The sequence below is a fragment of the Palaemon carinicauda genome, chromosome 41 (assembly GCF_036898095.1).
Source record: "Palaemon carinicauda isolate YSFRI2023 chromosome 41, ASM3689809v2, whole genome shotgun sequence".
Lineage (NCBI taxonomy): Eukaryota > Metazoa > Arthropoda > Malacostraca > Decapoda > Palaemonidae > Palaemon > Palaemon carinicauda.
In genome coordinates this window covers 8,339,140-8,361,998 of record NC_090765.1, presented here as the reverse complement: position 1 = coordinate 8,361,998, position 22,859 = coordinate 8,339,140, and the positions used below count along the sequence as shown (strand labels likewise).

Sequence of the window (22,859 nt, the reverse complement as noted above, 5' to 3'; positions counted from 1 at the left end):
CATCTGTGTATAGCCTAGGCTAGCTTTATAACACCAGATATATTATGAAATATAGGTTATGTAAAGATGATGATATTACTTACTGTATCCTTATAAATTAAAAATAAATGATATAACAAAACAAATCCTTTATTGTTTTCCTAGAGCACTCGTCACCTAGCCTGCATTGTTTTGTTTACGCTCATCAGCTGCTCACGTACGAAATGCCCATTCCTCCTCTTTCTTCTTCTTTTATGTTCTTTGCGAGTTTGTTATAAAAGCATTTAATAATGTAAAATTGGAAAGTGTCATAAAATAATTTTAAAAATTCGGGATCTCAAATGCCAGGGATGGCAGTGAAGACGATTTATTGTATGAATGCGACGACGAAGCCAATGTCGACTCACCGGAACCGGACTGGAATCCTTACGATGATGGCGTATATGATAAAACTCGTGATATGTTCGAACAGCTTTTCGAAACAGACAGTGATAACTGTGAGGAGATTTAGTGGTGTTAGATTTATACATGTCACAGGTTTGATGTTTAATATTGATTGGAAATAAAGTTTTACAAATTTTTAGGTTTTAAATGCAATACTGTAATGTACCGTAATTTTTATTGAGAAATAAAGATTGTACCGTTTGTAATCCAAAACTGTTATTTACAGCTAAAAGTAATAATTTTTAAACAAATAAATCATATGATATCCTATGTGTTATTACTATCGTAATTAACACTAGCATTAAAATTACTGAAGGGTTAACGAGAGATAAAGTTGCTAATAACGCAACCAATACTCGATGTTTACATTTTCTCAGCTGTGCTCGTATGGTTAAAAGTTGGAATTATTCCTCGAATTTATCATTTATGCCCTTTTTTGAAGATATGCCAATAATATATAAGGTAAAAATTGTTTCATTACTTTCATTATACATTTATATATTAATGTAAATCATTTCATGTGTGTCGGTGGTTATCGCACTTCAACCTAGGCTAGCCTACTGATAAAAAAGACAGAATTCAAGGTGTGATTTTTATAACGGTAGTATAAGACATCATCAGCATAGCATTTTTAATGGTTAAATTTTGGAATATAGGGCCGTCTTATACGCGGAAATATATGGTACTGTATATTAAAAAGAAATGGGCTCAATACACCGCCCTGAGGTGTGCCAAGCTCAAAATTTCATAGGAGCTACATGCACCCTTAAAGAAAACACGTGATTTTCTGTTACTGAGATAACCGTTTATCCACTTCAGACGGTTTCCTCTGACACCAAATTCGACAAGCTGATCAAGAATTATATCCCTGTTGGCTATATCAAAAGCACTTTTGAGGTCAAGGAAGGCAACTACACTGTTGGGGGACAATCGGGAGTAGAGTTCAGCTAAACAGTGATGAGTACTCCTCTGTGGAAGAAAGCCATACAAATGGGGAGAAAGTTTTTCTTGTAACCGGTACATTAGCCTGGTTAGTAATATACGCTCAAACACTTTACTAAAACATGAGGTGAGGGAGATAGGCCGGTATTTATCAGTTCCAGGCTTCGGGATAGGAATAATTGTGCTAATGATCCAGGCAGCAGGTATATATCCAAGTTGGAAGCAAAGATTATACAATTGTAGAAGAGGATTTCCAGGAACCTTCTGCAGGAGACGAAGCACTTGATAAGTAAGGCCATCATCTCCAGGAGCAGAATTTTTATTTCCAATAACAGCACGTCGCAGCTCATCCTCGGTGATCAGCACTTTGTCCTCCTCGTCTGATTCCAACAATGCAGCCATCAGACGAAGGTTGCGTAAATTGCTCTGGGAAGAGAGTGCTTCTTGGATTTGTACAGGGAGATTACTGGACCGTGACTGGGTTGACCAAGTAGTGATGAGATCCTGGGCATATGCTTGTGGACTGTGATGAAGTGCACATGTGGTTTTTTTCTTGACAGTCCTTTTGATGAGATGCCACATGGTCCCAACGCTAGTCTGGTGGTTAATTAGGTCAGTGTATTTATACCACGACTCAGTGTAGACACACTTCTGGAGAGCAACTAAATCATCCCTCGCCTGCTGATATTGAAGTAGATGATTAGGTGTCGGTTGTGTCTGAAAGGCAAGGCCAGCATCAGCCGCAACTCTCTCTGCTTGCATAATGAGTTGATCCAAGGTCCAAGCATGGGCAACAAGATGACTTTTGATGTGAGGTCTGGCAATATATAGTTGATAGAAGTCATGGGTAGCTTTTACCAAAGAATTAGACAGGTGTTCTGGAGAGTGTTTATCAAAGGAAGGTAGCACAGAGGAGATGTATGAAACATATGTTGGGCAGTACTTGGGTGGAATGGTGATGCGGGTACGATGATAGGGGTCACTTGGATGAGTCTGTATTGCGTACTGTAGACATAAGGCAACATGGTCAGAAAAGAGCGAGAGAACAGAATGACAGGAGACATGTGATGCCACGAGCCCAGATGTAAGGATATGATCAAGAGTGCCCCCCCGGATGTGTGTGGCACCACCTGTATCCCAACGGGTTAAATGCTAACGATGGATGTAGTTGAGCAGAGGAACTCCACTGCGGTTGGGAATCGGAGAGACATCACCTAGATCTGGGTGTCTGGCATAAAAATCCCCCATGTAGATCATGCCAAGGTTTGTAGGTGTAGGAAGTGCTGAGAGGTTAATTAAGCCAGGGGCAGAGTAAACATTGCATAATCGAATATGACCATCACCTATCTTAACCTAATATCTGCTGATGAGCGAAGGAGTTGATGAGGGAGAGTAGAGTGGATGTAAGTAATAAGACCATTCCTGACATGATGTACATATGAAACATAACCAGATAGTTTTGGAGCTTCATCACCTGGCTGAGCACCGCCAGGGAAGGCTTCTTGAATGAATATTACTTGTGGGTGATGGCGATAAACATATGTCCTGAGTGCAGTCAGTCTGGAGTATTGTCTAATTCCAAGGGCATTCCATGAAAGGACATGTAGTTGCAAGAGTCTAGCGAAATTTACCCTTAACGCTGCGAGAGACAGGTCGAGCATGTACCGGAGAAGCAGCACTGTTAGATGGAGCACCAAGTGGAGGAGGCTGAGCTGGCAGGAGGCCACTGACCCTTTCAAGACAAGAGGCAACAGTATCTAGCTTCTCAGTAAGTGAGGCAACAGAGGTTATGAAAACTTGTTGTGCCTCGACCAGTGTATCGAGGTTACTTGCAGTGGTAGCCTGTTGAACGATCAAGCTATCGAAGCGTGCATCAATAGCATCAAAACGTGTCGTTAGAGCTGTACAGTGCTATTCCAAGGCAGCAACACCCTTACGAAGTTTTAAAATTTCAGCTGATTCAGGAGGGTATAATGAGACGGTTGACACTGGTTGTGGTGGTGGTGTCGTCAGTGGAAGTGACTACGTGGCAGCGGGCGACCGTCTGGAACATCCATGCCAAACATTAACTCATGCTTCACCACAACGAGGGCATTTCCAATGCACAGTCTCTGGAGTTGATGATGATTCTGACAATGAGGTGGAAGCATCAGTAACAGGTTTACGGTATGGACAGGTGCGTGTGGAATGGGCTGCAGCACACCAGGCACACTTAGGTGAGGCAGAGCAATATCGGGAGATATGGCCAGTACCCCAGCAGTTGAAACAGTTGGGCTGATCATCCTTCATCCTGCGTAATTCACAAGGAGGGAGGCAAGGGAGGAAGGAAAACTCATAGACGGATGATGGTGGTTCTAGTAGACTCCATGTGATGACAATGCGATTAATAGGGTTCCCATTTTGAAGAAATATTCGTGCACTGTATACACCAGGCAGTTCCTTAGCAAGGTTAGGGTCTGCTTCAATAGGGTAACGAGTAATAAGATATGTTAAATACTTACGTGGTCTGTCTATTGAATCTTGAATATCCAGGCTTATGGACAGAAATTCATCACCCTTCACCCTGCCAATGATGTCCTCACGACTCCTTGCATTATATACAAACTTAGATGTGATAGCAGACATCTTCACCTCTGCCAGCTCCTTATCAAGATTGAAGGTTTTGTTTACTTCAGTCAGCCATCATAGTTTGGTGTCAGTGCTCAAATTTTCTTTTAAGACCAACCTTGCATACTCATCACGGGGAGCAAAAGCTGGAGTAGCAGAGGAAGCATGTCGTGTAGGGGGGTGAGGCAGAGTGACATCACACTTTTGTCTAGTGAAAGACTCTTGACACTTGGATGTTTTAGCAGCAAGAGACTGTGGAGCACTGCTAGTATCTGACCCATAATCCACTGGGCACTTCATGGGGGTATTAGCAACAGTACTGGAGGGCTTATGAGGAAGAGAATGTGTGAGTGGTGGCCAATGAGTCATATCTACATCCTCAGCATCAGTCAGGTGAAGATCATTTTCAACCTCAGAAACAGAGACTGGACCGGAGTAATCCATTTTTAGTGAAGCAGCAGCCCTTTCACGTCACACATACACTGCGCATGCGCGAACTGAGGCGTCGCCGACCGAGTGGGTATGCCACGGGGTATGAGTTTTTATATCTTAACCACAGACTAGTATAAAAGTCCTATATACACACTGTTGTTACTAAAATGGACACTGAGTCTTACTGTAACTTATATAGCAAGGTGAAAGGTGTAGTATCGCTAGAACTTGCACAAAAACTCATTATATAGAGAGCTCATACAAAGCGTGTTTACAAACCGAGACAGTCTTACCAACCCGAGAGAGAGAGAGAGAGAGAGAGAGAGAGAGAGAGAGAGAGAGAGAGAGAGAGAGAGAGAGAGAGAATAAAAAGAAATTGGAGTCAAATGGTACTCGAAAGCCAATGTTTGTGAAAAGTGCTTTTGTTGCATTTAATTCGCCAAAACATCCCGGCCAAATGATGAAAACATATTCTGGGCTACTTAACTGATGGTGGGATAGAAGAGGTGTGCTCTTTCCTAAAGTAAATCACTAGAGTCTGTTGTCCCTTCTCTCCCCCCCCCCCCCCCCCCCCCGCCGCTCCCAGTGCCGAGTTGGCTGGAACTTACATAACATCAAGTTAAACCAGAGGAAATTTTCTAAGTGTCCAAGCAGGACAACGATGGGACCAAGTTCCCTATCTGCCAACAATTTTACCTTTAAACCGGAGGTATAAGATTGTCTACGATGAAGGAGAAATTACTAAGATGTGTCGATTAGAGGACACATAAAGAAGAAGCGATCCCTTAATCGCTCACATAGAATTCATGGATATCGCATCCCGAATGCTGAAGTGTGTAGCAGAAGTCTACGGTTGCAGCCTCCAATCTTCATGAGTGTTTATTGTTCCAGTCTATGTTTAAAACATAATTGTTCAACGTAGAAGATTACTGTAAAACTGTTGTTCGTTGTTCACTAAATTCACCAGTAAAGTTAAGGAACTATACGGCATTTTACCTGCACCCACTCTCTTGAGGGTCTAAATATGAATAATTATTTGCAGTGATATGAATGACTGATTACTTTGATTGATTAAAAATAATATTGAAGTATTGCTTAATAAGGAAATAGATTTTTGATTTTTGCCCCTAACGCATCACATTTATATATATATATATATATATATATATATATATATATATATATATATATATATATATATATATATATATATATATATATATATATATATATATACAAATTTTGGGTGGAGAAAAATTATTTTTGGGTGAGATAGCCATGTCGTCCTGATGGAAGGTTCCTTCAGTAGCTTCCTAAGGGTATATATGACTACAGTAGATATTCCCAGAGAATTAAACTAAAGGTTTCACAGAATTCTAACTTCTGGCGCGAGTCCCCATAAGGTTTCCCTTTAGGATATCATATAACAACAGGGGACGTATGCTTGACACGCTACATAGCTATCTGCACCCCACATAGCGTTTACGCTCTGAGGGGGAATCGTGGCAAGTTATGGGAGGAGCCGTTACAAAGTTCTCCTCCTCCGTTACTGTTTGGTACTCGTCAACATCCGGCCGCCATGTTGGCCGCCATCTTGGATGACGCCGCCGGAGCGCGCCATCGTCATTCCTTCTTACGTAGCGTATATGATCAGGTGCTTTTTCCCAGTTGTTTGCTAAGTAATTCATCATGTCGCCATCTTCTGCCTTGCCTTCTTCTGGAAAGTTAAGTACCATATTCTTGTATTATATAAATAAGCTCCAGCCGTAAAGTAACGCCTTTTTATCTTAAAATACCGTGTTTTGTGGCGGAGCTGTGCCTTGATCGGAGGCGTCATGTCGGACGCGGTTGTTCACCTCGCATGCTTTATTTAGTTTAGCCAGAACAACCCTTCCTGGTCTTTTAACTAATTATCAGCATTAGTTATTTAGTCTTCATTGCCCGTTACAATTGCATTTTATTTAGTCAGTAGGGCGACAATTCCCGGTGTTAAGCTATTATATTAGCTATTTAGGAACCCAGGCGGTACCAACTACCTTGGCCGGGGATCCTACCAGAGTTAGGCTACTCTCGCTCATACATACGTTAGTAAAGTAATTCCCCATGTTTAGCCTCACCCTATCATTCTTTCTCAATTCGTGTGAGAATTTACATTCTCTGGAATCTATAGGTAAGTTACGATATTCATTCTCTCTCAGAGAGAAGAGGCTAAACCCTTCATCCCTCTCCGAGTGCCGCCGCCGCTACAGGCGACAACCACTGTCTTTCTTCATCGCTGTCGAGTAGTTCTTGCTGCCTCCGGCTTTCATTGATTGATTGAAAGTTTTCTGGCATCCTGACATCTACGGTCATTGACGCCGGTAGCATTTATTATATATGAAAAATAAAAGAGAATTCAATTAAAACCATAAAAGTTAAGAAGTCATTATGATAGTTAAATAGTTTTCAGAAGACCTGCTTCTGAAATAAATCTAAAAATTCCGCTCACATAGTAGGACACATCATGTCCAAGAATCTTGGCGAGGATGAACCTGCCATCCTCACCTCGAGCCTCAAACAGATATCTATTTCTTAAGTTAGTAAAATTAGGGCATTCGGTCAACAAATGCCTTACTGTTAAAGGTACTAAACAGTCCTCGCAATACAGTTGGTGTTGGCCCTTCAGCAGAAACTCGTGTGTCAACCGTGTGTGACCAATACGGAGACGACAAAGAGTCATCTCAAATTTTCGGGGCATCATATTATACCTCAAGGCGATACGATATTTGTTACTTCCCTCATTCTATTGACATCTTGACTATCCCAGTGATGTTGCCATTTATTACAAACCAATTTCTTGATGTAAGGTAGGAAATCATTACAGGGAATGGGATACCTCCTTGGTAGCAACTCGGATGCTGCATTCTTCGCCAGTAAATCTGCCTTCTCATTCCCAGACACACCTACATGTGCTGGAATCCAACAAAATCGAACTGTTATACCTCTCCATCCAATAATTTAAAGCCATTCTAAAATCTTTAAAACTAGAGGGTTACTACAATAAAAAACTTCCAAAGCTTGAAGAACACTCCTTGCATCACTAAAAATTGTAAAATTACCCTCCTTTTCTAAAGCTATTTTCTCAATAGCGGTTATGCCATACAGCTCGGCAGTAAATATGGAAGGTGTTAGAGGAAGTGCACCTCTACAATTAAAATTATTACTATATACTCCAAATCCAACGCCAGCATCAGATTTGGAGCCATCAGTATATATAAAAATCGATCCCCTATGTTCTGCAACATGTTCCATAAAAAGAGACCTGGATTCTAAGTCAGTCATATTCTTCTTAACTCCAATAAAGTATTTACAAAAAGATATGTCAAGTAGCTTCCATGGAGGCGTTGATGATACCTTGAATGGAAGCACCTTAATTCTAATTATATCCAGATTGTTTAATATATAATTGTTTCACCCGAAACCCAAAAGGTTGAGGAGATTTTGGGTGCAACTCAAAGTATGTTGAGTGCCTTACAAGACTTGCAGTCTGAAAGGCTAAAGAATTAGGGAGTCTTTACAATCTAAACCAATACCGAATAATAGAGGACATTCGATAAAGGTCCAGAGGCAACTCCCCAGCACCAAAAAGGAGACTTGTGATAGGTGAGGTTCTAAAGGCTCCTGTGGACAATCTAATACTAGCATGATGTATAGAATCTAATATTTTTAACCGGCTTGGGGTGGCTGAGGAGTATATTTCGCATCCATAACTAATTTTGGTAAAAATCAAGGCCTTGTATAATTTTAAAATAGTATTGCGGTCTGGCCCACATGATGTATGGGACAATACTTTTAAAAGATTCACAGCTTCATGACATTTAGCTTATAATGCTTTTAAGTGAGAAACCCATGTAAGCCTACAATCAAATATCAACCCTAAAAATTTAGCTTCACTTGCACATGGGATCCGTTGACCTTTGATGTATATATCAGGGTCTGGACTACGACAAAAATGGACAATTGTAGTTTTACTTGTCGAGAATTTAAATCCATTCATATCGGCCCACTGAATAATTTTATCAATATTAAGTTGTATTTTCCTCTCAACCATTGCCATTCTAACTCCAGCAAATGATATGGATACATCATCCACAGATAATGTTGCGAGAACATCCCGGGGAATGACTGAGGATATCCCATTAATTGCTAGTGCAAAAAGGGTTACATTTAGCACACTCCCCTAAGGAACTCCTCCTTCCTGGCATTTACTCTGTGATAGAGCTTCCCCAATTCTCACTAGGAAAACTATGTGAAAGAAATGACTGAATAAATAGTGGTAGCTCTCCTCTTAATCTAAACTCATGGATTCTTTTAAGTATACCGTATCTCCATGTGGTATCATATGCTTTTTCAAGATAAAAAAAAAAGACTGTCACATGGTGCTGTTTGGAAGCAAACGCTTCAAAATTGGGGGACTCAAATCGTATCACCACATCGGTTGTTGAGTGCATTTTTCTGAATCCACATTGAATGGGTGATAAAATACCCTTTTTTCAAGGTACCACATCAGTCTTACATTGACCATCTTCTCCATGACTTTGCACAAACAAGATGTTAATGCAATTGGCCTATAATTTGCTGCTAAAAACTTGTCCTTACTGGGTTTTAAAAAGTCTAAAATAATGGCTAGTTCCCATACACTTGGATAACTATTATCATGCCCTATTCTATTAAAAATGCTTAAAATAAATAACTTCGTATTAAAAGATACGTGTTTAATCATTGCATATGGAATTCCATCTGGAAATATACCAAGGGCTGTATCGTTACACGTAGCAAGGGCAGAATCAAATTATCTTTCAGTAAAAGGAGAATTGTATGACTCTTGCTTTCTTGTTGCGAAGTTTAAAACTTTCTTTTCTTCATGCTCCTATACTGGTGACCAGGAGCTGCTTCACACTTGCACGATATATTTGAAAAATGGTCAGCCAGGGCATTGCTAACTTCGGTTGCTCTAGTCATATACTGGCCCTTCACTTTTAACACTGGTGGTGGGTTTAGGGTGAATTTGCCTGCTATCTTTTTTACTTTCCTCCACACAGCTGATGTTAGTGTTCTACTGTTGATGGAGGAAACAAATGACACCCAAGACTGGCGCCTAGCTTCTTTCATGGCCCGACGGAACTGTGCTCTACATTTCTTGTATATGACTAAATTCTCCTCAGTACGGCGCAATCGAGTTAAAGACTTTCTTGTGGCTCTGTGCAGGGCAGTTAGTTCTGATGACCACCAAGGGACTGGTCGTCATCTGAATATCCCTGTTGTTTTGGGAATGGAATTCACTCCTGCTGCATGAAGAGTTCCATTAAGTAAGGCTATGGCATCATCAACACTTTCAAATTGTTCTGCATTTCCTTCAATTTCACTTAACTCCCGAAATCTATCCCAGTCCGCCTTATCAAGATTCCATCGAGGCGATCTCTGTAAAAGTGGACCATTGTTGGTGTTTATAATGATTGGTGCATGACCACTATTATACCAATCATCTAATGTTTTCCAATTAAAATCGAGAAGACAGTTAGAGCTTGCATGATAGGTCAATGCAGGACAAGGTACCTGTCTGAACATGAAAATGTGTGGGCTCTCCTGTATTAAGGAGCCCGACAACTTCATTCTCCAATATTGATGATATAATATTACCCCTTGCGTTTTTCAAAACATCACCCCATAAAGGATGTCTACTATTAAGGTCTCCTAGTATGAGGCAAGTAAAGAGAACAGATTGTGTATTTTCTCCCTATATCAATCTGTACAACCACTCCCTGCAGAAGGGTACAGATAGACAAAGATATTTGGGGAACATCTCGACGAACGTATATAATACTTCCCCCATGGCTCCCTGCGCGTTGATCATGTGGTGCCCTATAGCTAACATACTCTCGAGGACAAGGAGTATTAGCATCGAGCTTGCTTTCTTATAGACATACAGTTATAGGGGAGTGCTCACGCATGAGGAGCTTAAGTTGTTCATATTTCGCCCTTAAACCCTGGCAATTCCATTGCAGAATGGAGGAAAAAACTATGGTTTAAATTTTGGAGGACACCTTAGATGACGTCTTCCCATTGGCAATATTTGATCTAACAATATTTCCGGGTGGTATCTCTAGAGAGGTTCTTGATATAGTGGGTTCTGTGTTCCTCTTTTTCTTTGTGTCCTTTTGATCTCATTGATGAGGAAGATGATGGACCTCAACTTGAATTTCTGATTGGTTCAATTTACCTTCCAGATGATCAGAAACATCAGCAGACAAGATATCATATTTATTCGAAGTCGTTACTTTAATGTTTCTTATGGTAGGAAGCGAGAGAGATGGAGGTCTCTCTCTTTTTCGATTAGAAGGTTGTGATCTGTAAGGTTTTTGCACCTTCCCCACTACAGGTTCACCAGGTAAATTGGTTTCAAGTGGAACCTCCATCAGATCAGGCAAGGACACGGCCTGTGAGAGGTTTGTACTATTTAGAATTGGAGTAGTTGGCTTTTGAATAATTTTCAGATCTTTAAGTATCTGTTTTGGTTTTTCTAAAATTTCTGGATATAGATTTTCGATGGGACTTTCAACCTCTTTAACTACAGTACTTTCATTTGTTTCTTTGTCTTAGAAGTGGAGATATAATTTTTTTCTGTGTGGTTTGGCAAGTTTTTCTTCAGAACCATTGAAAAAGGTTGCCCTGGTCTTATCTGCCTTTCAAGAGCTCTTTTACAAGCCTCTTTAAAATTAACTCTTTCCATGGTCCTAATGGCCTGAATTTCTTTTTCAAAAATAAACTTAACACAGCTTTTAGATGTAGCTGGGTGTGCTTCCCCACAATGTATGCAATTAGGGGTTTCTACTTTTTCCACAGTTAGCACAAACAGCTGGCTTATTGTTTAGTTTTTCCTTACATTTCTGGCTTGAATGGCCATACATTTGGCAATGATAACATCGCAATGGTGAAGGGATATATAGTTTTACCTTCAAAGAGAGCCAACCAGCTTTTATAACATTTGGTAATCTGCATTGATCAAATGTTATAATTAAAGTAGCAAGAGGAATAAGTTGTTCTCCAACTCTCTTTCTCATTCTGACTACTTTAACTACTCCTTGATTTTTCAGTTCATTCTCAATTTCTTTTTCCTCTATGTCCAGCAGTTCTGGAGCATATATCACACCACTACTCTGGTTGAAAGTAGGGTGCGAAATGCATTTTACACTATGACCATTCAATGTTGTAAGTGTTTTTAACCTTTCACCTTGTAATGGGGATAGTGTCGCTATCAATAGACTTCCATTTCCCTGGGGTAGAATTTTCGGCTGCCCTCCACATAAAGTAACTATTTCCCTATTAGCTTTAAAAACATTTACACACTCATTTCTTCCGTTTTCGAATTCTAAGATTAAAATTTTTCCATAATTCACTACTTCATAGTGACCTGGTAATACTTCTACTTTTCTATATCTTTCTATACTGTCATCATTTTTCACTCTATCTCTCTTCTTTTCTGGTGTTTTATCATTCACATGACGTGAATACGGTTCTAATGTAACAATATTAGAACCAGAGTTGGAGCTGTCTGTACCGAGGTCCATGTTTGTATTTTCCAGGTCGTCAACAGAGGGGTGGGGTTTTTTGGTATGAGCAAGCCAGGTTATCCACCTCTCATCGGAGGATGTCAGTCCTCCTATCCCATGTGGCCCAACACGAGAAGAGGCTTCAGCGGGGATCAGTCCTCTATTAAGAGAGGGGCTGCCTCTCTTTAGGTGGGCGTACACTGGTCAGTGGGGGTAGTTAGCCCCTCCCACCGTCGACTCCAATGCCTGGCGTTACCCATTACCCGCAAATATGGGTGACTTAAAACCGGATCACTGGAGCCCGACTCTTAACAGACTTGGTCTGCACCCAATGGGGTCTGCCAGAGGGTGATGGCATCTAAATTGGCACAGGTTGACATGGAATTCCGTCCATCCCACACTGTGCCAAATCCAAAGCAGCAGCCAAAGTATAATCGAACATGCCAAAGTCGTCAACAATATCGAGCCCAAAAGGAAGAGATGGGAGAAAAAAAGAAATAACCGAAAGTAAAAGAGAAAGTACTGACTGATTTAGTTGGATCGACAGCTGGGCACCGAGGTCCAGTGGGAAATTAGTTCTCACTGTTCATTAGAGCCCAGCTGCTAATCCCTGAGCCCCCATCCTCATCAAGGCTTCAGCATCTGGGGGGCCTCCGGCTTTGATTTAGATAGTGACTAACTCAGGGTGCCCTTGTCTTGGCGCCAACGATGTCGTCAGCAAAGGAACCATGCTTCCTCTGCCGCCAACAATGTCGTCAGCACAGGAAGCCATGCTTCCTCAGTTCACTGTTTAAGGTAGGCGGCATACCTACTGCCAAGGTCTATAGATTAAGGAGGTCTTCTCAACCCCGACCAAAAATATGACTCTTCTGCGCAGGTACAGACTGTGACGTAGGCAGGACCTATAGATCGGCCAAGGTCTATAGACTATTTCCACCCAAGCATACCAAAGGTCGATCACCCCTTGACCGGGCAGTTGTTTGTTTACAAGCAAACGTGGTGTACACTTCCGCCTTGCTGATTAAAGCTGTTTTATATATAACAAAATGCCCAATAATTTTGCAGTTTTCAGATGCTTCTCATATAGAGGAAAAAGTAAGGATCTCACTTTTCATAAATTCCCTAAGGACATCATTACAAGGAAAACGTGGATTCAGCGGTGCAAAAGAGATCTTATTAATGGGGAAAACGCTCAGATATGTAGTAAACCCTTTGAAGCTGATGCATTTGAAAGGAATTTGATGTATGAATTGCTGAATCAACCAGTGCCTCGATCTCTCATCAGAATAAAGAAAGGATCTGTACCGACGATGCATTTACCTACAACTGGACATTCACATGCATCACAAGGTAAGAAACCAGTATCGTGTATTGTTGGTTAAACATTAAGATATAAATGACGCTGTAATCAACTTACTTAGATAATAATTATTGTATATCCTCTATATTATTCATCAGTAATCTGGAAATCGCAGAATCAGTTGTTTTCCTCATATATAGTTAAAAAAATGGTTTTTTTTTATTCTATTTCGCTGTGAAAAAGTACCATTCATAAATTTTAGTTCAAATTTTTACATATTCAATAATGTCAGAAAATTCTAATCGCATTGTTCTCTAACCAAGTCCATTTTTTTTAATAATTCAATTTTAATTTTAATCAGATACGTCCAGGATGGTAAGAGCCGAAAAAAGAGGACAAAAACGACTTGTAGATGAAATCCTTAGTCAAGAGCACGACGAAACAGGGAAGATTATTGTACAAAAAGTCAAATCGGTGCCCACGATTGAAGATTTGCAACGTACAGTCGAGTAACAGGAGAAGGAGAGAGATGATATCAAATGGAAGTGGGAAGAATATGAGATAAAGTGGAAATGTGAAAAAGAGCAGTGGGAAGTTAAAGAAAGCTGTTTTGCTACTGAAAGGGCTACATGGGAAAATTAAAAAGCTAAATGGATGGATAATAAGGTCAAGTGGGAAAAAAGAAAAAACAGCAATGTACGTTGAGTTTAATGAGAGCTATGCATCAGCAACTGCTGTAGTAAAAGCTAATTTAAAGAAATACTTTTCACCCAAACAAGTAGCATGTCTTGTCACTGGAAGTAATACTGATACTTGGTGCATTTAAAAACGATGGAAAAAATGTTTCTTTGTCATCATGGGGAAAATATCTAAAACCTGGAAAAGGAGAGACAGATGTTTCTTTGTCATCATGGGGAAAAATATCTAAAACCTGGAAAAGGAGAGACAGATAAATTGACTGATTTATTTAGCGAGTGTTTTAAAAGCAATGATAGCCCATTACCATACGAAGTGATTAAATTTTTTGTTAGATGTACATTTTTTAGAATTCGTGTTTTAAATAGGAATATTAATTCATCAAGAAAAGCGCAGAATAGAATGAAAAAGCTTGCAACGTGATAAAGAACATAACTGAAATATATATTGTGTATATATAATTATTTATTCTATGAATTTAAACTGTCTGTTGCTCGACAAATTTCAGTTATTTACATCAAATATTTGTTTGGTTGTTTGAATGTAATAAAGTTATGTATTTGTAATCTTACTTTTATTATCCTAAAAGAATAAAAGATAAATCTTCGAAAAGATTGAAAAATACAAAGCAGAAAGCATAGTTCCTTTATTTTCTTATGGAAGTTCCACAGCTTACTCAGCCACGGTTAAGTCTGAGTGACGTCATAGCTCTGACCGACCCGACTCCCACCATCCGGCTACTTGCGCACTAAGCTGTCCTGAGAAGACCTCTTATATCTATAGACCTTGCCTACTGCCACCTCTCATATCAATGAACTGTAAGACCCTTTACCTTTCCCCTTCTGTCCTTTAGCAACGTCATAGCCGTCACAAAACTCCTTCACCCGTATTCTGACAGTCATCCCAGCTTGCTAGGGTGACCACGTTACCGGCTGGTACCCTGCCGGTAGCAGTTAGTTCAGCCGTCTCTGCCACCTTCCCCCTTACTTCCTTCATTCACGGGAAGTGAATATTATTGGGGGGGGAGAGATTAAGACGGCTCCTGACGCCTGCCGGTGGGAAACCTAACATACTTTGGGAAGTCCTCAGCTCTCCCTTGAGCTGCCATCCACATTCATTGCCGCCGACGTCATAGGCGGCAACAGGCTTTTGTGGATCGGTGGAAGCCAAAATCTGACAGATTCTTTCCCATTCCATTGAAACTTTCATTCTGGCAAGGAGACAGTAGGTGGTCTAATAGTCCTCCTACACTTCCAATTGTTATGTTTAATCATAATAATAGGAAACTCTCCTTCCTTAATGCTTTCTCTCCCTCTATTATTATTATTATTATTATTATTACTTACTAAGCTACAACCCTAGTTGGAAAAGCAGTATGCTATAAGCCCAGGGGCTCCAACAGGGAAAATAGCTCAGTGCGGAAAGGAAAAAAGGAAAATAAAATATTCTAAGAAGAGTAACAACAATAAATATCTCCTATATAAACTATAAAAACTTTAACAAAACAAGAGGAAGAGAAATAAGATAGGAGAGTGTGCTCGAGTGTACCCTCAAGCAAGAGAACTCTAACCCAAGACAGTGAAAGGCCATGGTACAGAGGCTATGGCACTACCCAAGACTAGAGAACAGTGGTTTGATTTTGGAGTGTCCTTCTCCTAGAAGAGCTGCTTACCATAGCTAAAGAGTCTCTTCTACCCTTACCAGGAGGAAAGTGGCACTGAACAATTACAGTGCAGTAACCCCTTGGGTGATGAAGAATTGTTTGGTAATCTGTGTTGTCAGGTGTATGAGGATAGAGGAGAATATGTAAAGAATATGCCAGACTATTCAGTGTGTATGTAGGCAAAGGGAAAATGAACCGTAACCAGAGAGGAGGATCCAATGTAGTACTGTCTGGCCAGTCAAAAGACCCCATAACTCTCTAGCGGTAGTATCTCAACGGGTGGCTGGTGACCTATATCAGTTAGTACCGCCAGGTACTAACCTAACACCGGCAGTGCTGCCGGCTAAACTACAGTATACAACTATACAGTAGTACACATTTTCTAACATACTCTGTGTTTCCTATCGCACTCAATTGTTGGGACCACGATATTATGTTGAGGCTGAGTACTCCCTCAACACCCAGATGGTGTTTTCGATCATCAGGACCCCAAAATCACCGATCAGTATTAATATATACTACAGGTGGATAATGTTAGTATAAGACATTTACTAACTAACTCTAGTTCCTAGAGTTTTTCCTACCTTGCATTCTCCCTATCAGGGAAACTAAATATTAATACGGACAGAGGTCTCAGCAATGGCCAGGGAGAGGAAATACAGATATGTGTCTTGTCTACTTCCTTTCAAGCTTACTATCCTAAGCTTTTATAAACAATAGTGATTACTATTGTTAATAAAAATTGTATGCTTTTATATCACTGATATAATAAATTCAATACTCATTGGGCCCTTTTTCCTTTACAGGAGGAGCCGATGGAGAAGTGTGCAGCATTGCTCTGCAACCACAAAGGCAAAGATTTTGTGGCCACACAATGTGCAGGACTCATGCCCCCTGCTGTATCGAGTTGGGAGTCCTCAAATATTGGGACCCGAAGGGTTGCCCCACCTGCTCAACCCTGCTGGCCAATGGCTTCGGAGAAGCCCCTCTAGTAACCATAGAGACTAAGGATACGCCGAGGGAGACCTTTCACAAATGGGTAAGAGGGTTCCAGAAGAACTCACAAGGACCGTATTTACCCAATGACTCCGTAAGGTGCCTACTGTTCCCCAAGGCCCTGCCAAATGCGGTGGTGCCCCAGGAACAGGTCCAGCCTCCCCTCATACAACTGAAGCTCGACGTGGACATAAACAAGGCACTGGAAGGCATGGATATCCACCAAAAGAGGATGTCAGAAGTGTCCACTGACACTGAGTAGGACCTACTGCAAGAAGGCTCTGAAGAGAACGTGGAACATCCACAAACGGAGGAAGAAGGATCCGTATCAACGGCAACTAAAGACCCTCAGTTCGCCGTGACGGCATACCAACCTATGCCGTCAACTTCCTTGGCTCCATCTCCACAACCAGTTGACAAGAACGAAGAGATCCTTACTTCGATCCAACGGATGATGGAATTGTTCCAAAAGGAACAAGAGACGATGCGGGATTCTCTCAGGCAGCAGCAGGTACTGCTGCAAGAGAGGGCGGAACGCCCCGGATCCACCAAGGGCACCACTAAGAAGCCAATTAGAGTGTTGGATCTCCGTCACTGCTCCGAAACCAATCACTGGAGGTATGCGGAGCATATGCCCATGATGATTGGGAAGCTATTTGTCTCGGAGAAGCTGGGGGCCAGGCTGATTGAACACCTTGAGTTCTGGCCTAACTTTTCAGCCTACCCAGACTGTTACGTGAGACTGCGGGATGAACATGCAGCCCAAAAGGAAACAGTACCCAAAGAGGTCATTGTCTTTGAACATGACAAGGTGCAAGTCATCCTCCTGAAAACCTTGAAGGGAGCCGGGTACACCAACTCCAAAGTCTCAGCACTGAGCAAGAAACATCCCACCTTTCTGGCTCCTTCCTCCATCTCTTTCCCCTTTTCGGAGAAAGCACTAGACTTTGCCGTAAAGGCAGTCGACTAGGGCAAATCCTGCCCAACCCTAGAGGAATGCAAACCATTCTCTCTAGCACTGCCTACCTGCGAGGAGAAGTGGAAGGATGTCCACCTAACCTTCTCCGTCTCTAAATTTGATCCAGAGATAGCAGTCCAACAGTTCAATGAGAACCTTCCGAAGTTGCCAGGCCATCTTCTGAGGAGGGAACAGGAGTCGAAGGAGAGACTTGCAGCCTACCTTTCTCATCAGAAATGCCTGGAAATATGTGCAGGTCAACATAACGCCCCAGAAATGTTTATTTTCCTGGTTAAGTCTCACATGGGTACCCTTGTGAAAGACTTATATGCTTTCCTCAGAGCAAGGAGAGCCTGCAGAGAGTTCGTTTTGGCCTCAGCGACCATCAGACATGAACCAATGAAGCTGATTAAATCGAGCATCTGGGGTAAAGACCTTTTCCCAAAGGAATTGGTCCAGAGCAACCACGGAGAACAAGAACCTTCTCCAAAAGTGGGACATGAACTCTAAAGAGAAAATCTTCCTCGGACGGAGGTCCCCAGCCTAAGAATAAAAAGGCAAGGAGACCACGCAGACCTGAACAACTTCCTGCTGTGACTATGACCACGATGCCTTAGACCACTTTCCAGATAGTCCCTCAACAACTGGTAGCTCGGTCGCCAGTGTTCAATCCTAACTTTGAGAGGCAGTCGACTTCTTTTCACCCTAGTCGGAAAGAAAAGGCTGTAAGAGAAGTTCTTCCAGAGGTAACTCCTCTCGGGGCCAATGAGGACGTAGTCGCTGAAACAAATCCGCAGGAACCTCCAAGCAATGAGGGGTTCCAGGTGGGGGACTGACTGCATCACTTTCGGGATTGCTGGACCTTCGATCCCTGTGCCCACAGCCTAATCACGAATGGACTCTGGTGGAAATGGAGTAGAACTCCACCCTGTTTTCCAGAATTCTTCCAACACTCCAACCCCTTGTTAGAAGAATATACCTCAAAACTCTTGAACAAAAAGGTAATAAAGAAAGCAAAGTCCACCAAGTTCCAGGGAAGGCTGTTTTGTGTTCCCAAGAAAGACTACGACAAACTCAGAGTCATTCTAGACTTGTCTCCACTCAACAAGTTCATCGAGAACATGTTCTGGATGCTTACTTTGCAACACATAAGGACCCTTCTGCCAAAAGGGGCGTACACGGTCTGAACAGACCTAGCAGATTTTTACTGGCATCTTCCAATGAGTCTCCCTTTCTCCTCCTACCTAGGATTCAAACTACAGAAGAAATCTGTCTTCAGAGCAATGCCCTTCGGACTGAACACAGCCCCAAGGATATTCACGAAGTTAGCAGACACAATCGTCCAACAGCTACGCTCCGAAGGAGTTCAAGTGGTAGCATATCTGGACGATTGGCTGGTATGAGCAGCATCCACGACTACTTGTCTGCAAGCAGCCAACAAGGTGATCCAGTTCCTGGAACACCTGGGCTTCAAGATCAATCGCAAGAAGTCTCGCCTTTCTCCAGCTCAACAGTTTCAGTGGCTAGGAATCCAATGGGACTTAAAAGTCACACCACCTCTCCATTCCATCCAAGAAGAGGAGAGAAATAGCAGGATCTGTCAAGAGACTAATCCGTCACAAGAGGATTTCAAGACGCCAACAGGAAAGAGTATTGGGCTCTTTCCAGTTCGCAGCAGTGACAGACCTGGTGCTAAAAGCAAGTCTGAAAGATGCATCAGGAGTCTGGAGGATATATGCATCAAATGATCGAAGAGATCAACTAAGGTTGACTCAGACCTTGTTGCGCACGCAGTTAAGGCCATGATCAACAGCCAAGAGCCTAGCACGGACAATTCCCCAGCAACCACCACAACCATCAGTGGTGATACACACGGATCTCCTTGGAAGGATGAGGAGGCCATTCTCACGACAAAAAAAAGTGCAAGGGAATTGGTCACAACAGTTCAAAACCTTTCATATCAACATTTTGGAAGCTATGGCAGTTCTCCTGACGTTGAAAAAACTATCCCCTCGCAGATCAATCCACAGCAGATTGGTCCTGGATAACGAGGTGTTAGTAAAGTGTCTAAATCGACAAGGCTCGAGATCGCCCCACATCAACCATGTGATATTAGCCATCTTCTACCTGGGAAGGAGGAAGGGATGACACCTTTCAGCAGTTCACATACAAGGGTTCCGCAATGTGACGGCGGACGCTCTATCCAGGCAAAAGCCCATCGAGACAGAATGGTCCCTAGACGCAGACTCGTTCTCCTTCATCTCGTAAAAAGTCCCGGAACTGCAGATCGACCTCTTCGCAATGAGCGACAAGAAACTACCTCGTTACACAGCCCCTTATATGGACCCTCAAGCGGACACCATGTCCCTCGACTGGAACAGGTGGAATCGCATTTACCTGTTTCAACCAACCAATCACTTGCTAAGAGTCCTCGACAAGCTAAGATCCTTCAGAGGGACAGCAACAGTAGTGGGCCCCCGGGGTGGCCCAAAAGCAATTGGTTCCCTCTAGTCCTAGAGCTGAAACTGATTCCTCTGCTGGACCCAGTACTATCTCAACTGGTCCAGAAGTCAACTGTCTACACTTCATCCTCGAGAACCAACAACCTATATCTCATGATTTTCTTGCCTTAGCTGCGAACAAAAGGCTTGGAATCTCAAAGGATAAAGTTTACTTCATCGAAGAGTACAAGTCAAGTTCGACTAGGAGACAAATGAATCGTCATGGAAGAAATGGGTTTCCTTTGTGAAAAAAAGGAAACCGACAGAGATGGATAGATTTCTGTCTCGCATTCTTCATATACCTGCACGAACAAGGCCTGGCCTCTACTACAATTACCTCGTGTATGTCGGCCCTGGCTGGACCACTTCTGAACGCTTTTGGGGTGGACCTCTCAAGTGAAATCTTTAATAAGATCCCAAAGGCATGCGCTAGACTCAAGCTAGCAACCCCACCAAAGCCCATCACGTGGTCTTTGGACAAAGTCTTGCACTATGCTTCGAACCTAAACAATGAGGATTGTACTCTAAAGGATTTAACACAGAAAGTCATTTTTTCAGTTTGCAATAGCCTCAAGGGCTAGAGTTAGTGAAATAGCGGCCTTATCCAGAAATGTAGGCCATATTTAGTTCCTAGACTGAGGAGAACTGAATCTTTTCCTGATCCTGTCTTTCTTGCCAAGAATAAGCTACCCACCAAGAGGTGGGGTCCTTGGAGAATCTGCCCACTGAAGGAAAGATGCCTCTGTGCCCAGTAGAGTGTCTTAAGGTCTATCTTCGAAGAACTTCAGACTTCAAGGGAGGACAGCTCTTCAGAGGCGAAACCTCAGGATCAAACCTATCTTTAAGACAACTGAAAGCAAAGCCTACCTACTTTATTCGCAGAGCGGATCCTGACAGTACACCCGCAGGTCACGATCCGAGGAAAATTGCTTCTTCGTTGAACTTCTTTCAACATATGGACTTTGAAAGACTGCGCTCAAACACGGGGTGGAGATCATCCAGGGTCTTCTATAAACATTACGCGAAGCAAGTACATGAAATGAAACATTTTGTGGTGGCGGTGGGTAGTGTCATAAAACCTGTCGTTTAGTGCTGCGATGAACAGTGGACTGCTTTGGGACTTTACAGTGCATCGGGTGCATGGATATACCTACCCTCTAGTGCAAATCACAACAATGATTAACATACTGTTCCATATAGGAGCATATCTGATCAATAACATATGGACCTTGATGTGTTGTAATGCTGGATCAGATTCAAACTTTGTTGTAACTACATTTGATAATTTAGTTGCATAATAAAATACTTAATTGTATTCCGTCTTATTACTGCTGCCTTAGTTAGACCAATAAAGTATGTTAGAGTTTTATTTAATCCCTATAAAGGGCTTACAACTTGAAATTAAGACAAACATCCCAAAGAACGAATCTTACATTCTCATGGTAAGTAAAAAAGGTAAGCTCCAAAGTTTTCCCTTTTTGTTCCAACGGAAATACAAACCTTGAATCCTTTTGTCGATACCAACATTTTCGCTGCTGGGGGCAGGAAGCACTAAACCAGCTCCAGGCTTAGTGGAAACGACAGATTTACGGAATTTCACATACAGGTCTAGTAGACCAGATAAGGAAATCTATTCAAGGTGGAAGGCACATATACAAACCCACAGCTAATAGTAATTTCAAGATAATTCTCTGGTATGCTTCCATCAGGACAACATGGCCCGAGTCCAATAAACGGATTCTGAACAAAGTGAAAAATCTATTTTTGGGTGAGAGTGCCATGTCGTCCTGATGGACCCACCCTTTTGCTGACCCCTCCCAAAATTAGTTTATTTGCGGCCATTTCTGCTTAACGACAAGAAAAGGAATGGCGTCGCGGTAGTAGTAAGAATGGAGGTCCACCGGGTACCCAGAATGGCACCCCTTTCTTTTGCCACTCTTCCCCCTTACATCAACAAATTAAATCTATTCGGGGTGAAGATTGCTATGTGTCGTATCTAGTATACGTCCCCTGATTTTATCCGATATCCTTTAATGGATACTCGCGCCAGGAGTTAGAATCCTGGAGACCTTCGGTTTAATTCTCTGGGAGTATCACTGTAGCAAATATCCCTTAGAAAGCTACCTAAAGGAACCTTCCATCAGGATGACATGGCACTCCCACGCAAAAATAGATTTTCCCTTTGTTCAAAATCCGTTAATTATACAGTATTTTATGGGTGTTAGTAACTAAGCACCTATCACACACTCAATATTTCAATATTCTTTTAATTACAGTTATGTAAAATCAGTAAGAAAACCAAGTGAGAGAGAGGGAGAGAGAGAGAGAGAGAGAGAGAGAGAGAGAGAGAGAGAGAGAGAGAGAGAGAGAGAGAGAGAGAGAGAGAGAGAGAGAGAGAATGTTACAAGGATTCTGGGTGTCTCAAATACTTTTTAGCCCATTCACAGTCTCCATTTGCTCTTTGGTACAGCAATTTAGTTAAGCACTTACAGGGTTCATATGAGCTTGTCTCACTTATGCTAGACCTTGTTTACCATGTTATTGCTGTTTACTACATCCGCTGGAAGTTTATTCCAAGTATTTACTATTTTATATGTAAAAAAATTATCATATTGAGTGGTGTTGTATATTTCAATAGCAGTTTGTTTCCGTTACCTCTAGACTAATTTGTGCTAAGCATGAACAGATTGTTGGAATCTACATTTGTTATTCCTTTAAGAATTTTTAATGCCTCTATCAACTGTCCCCTTGG

The 22,859-nt window shown here is 41.8% G+C and overlaps 1 protein-coding gene across 3 annotated transcripts in view; it reads right to left on the bottom strand.

The window, feature by feature from the left end:
- LOC137632602 (uncharacterized) overlaps positions 1-22,859 on the bottom strand; it is a 141,706-nt gene that overhangs the window by 23,797 nt on the left and 95,050 nt on the right. The gene's annotated exons all lie outside the window — the stretch shown is intronic.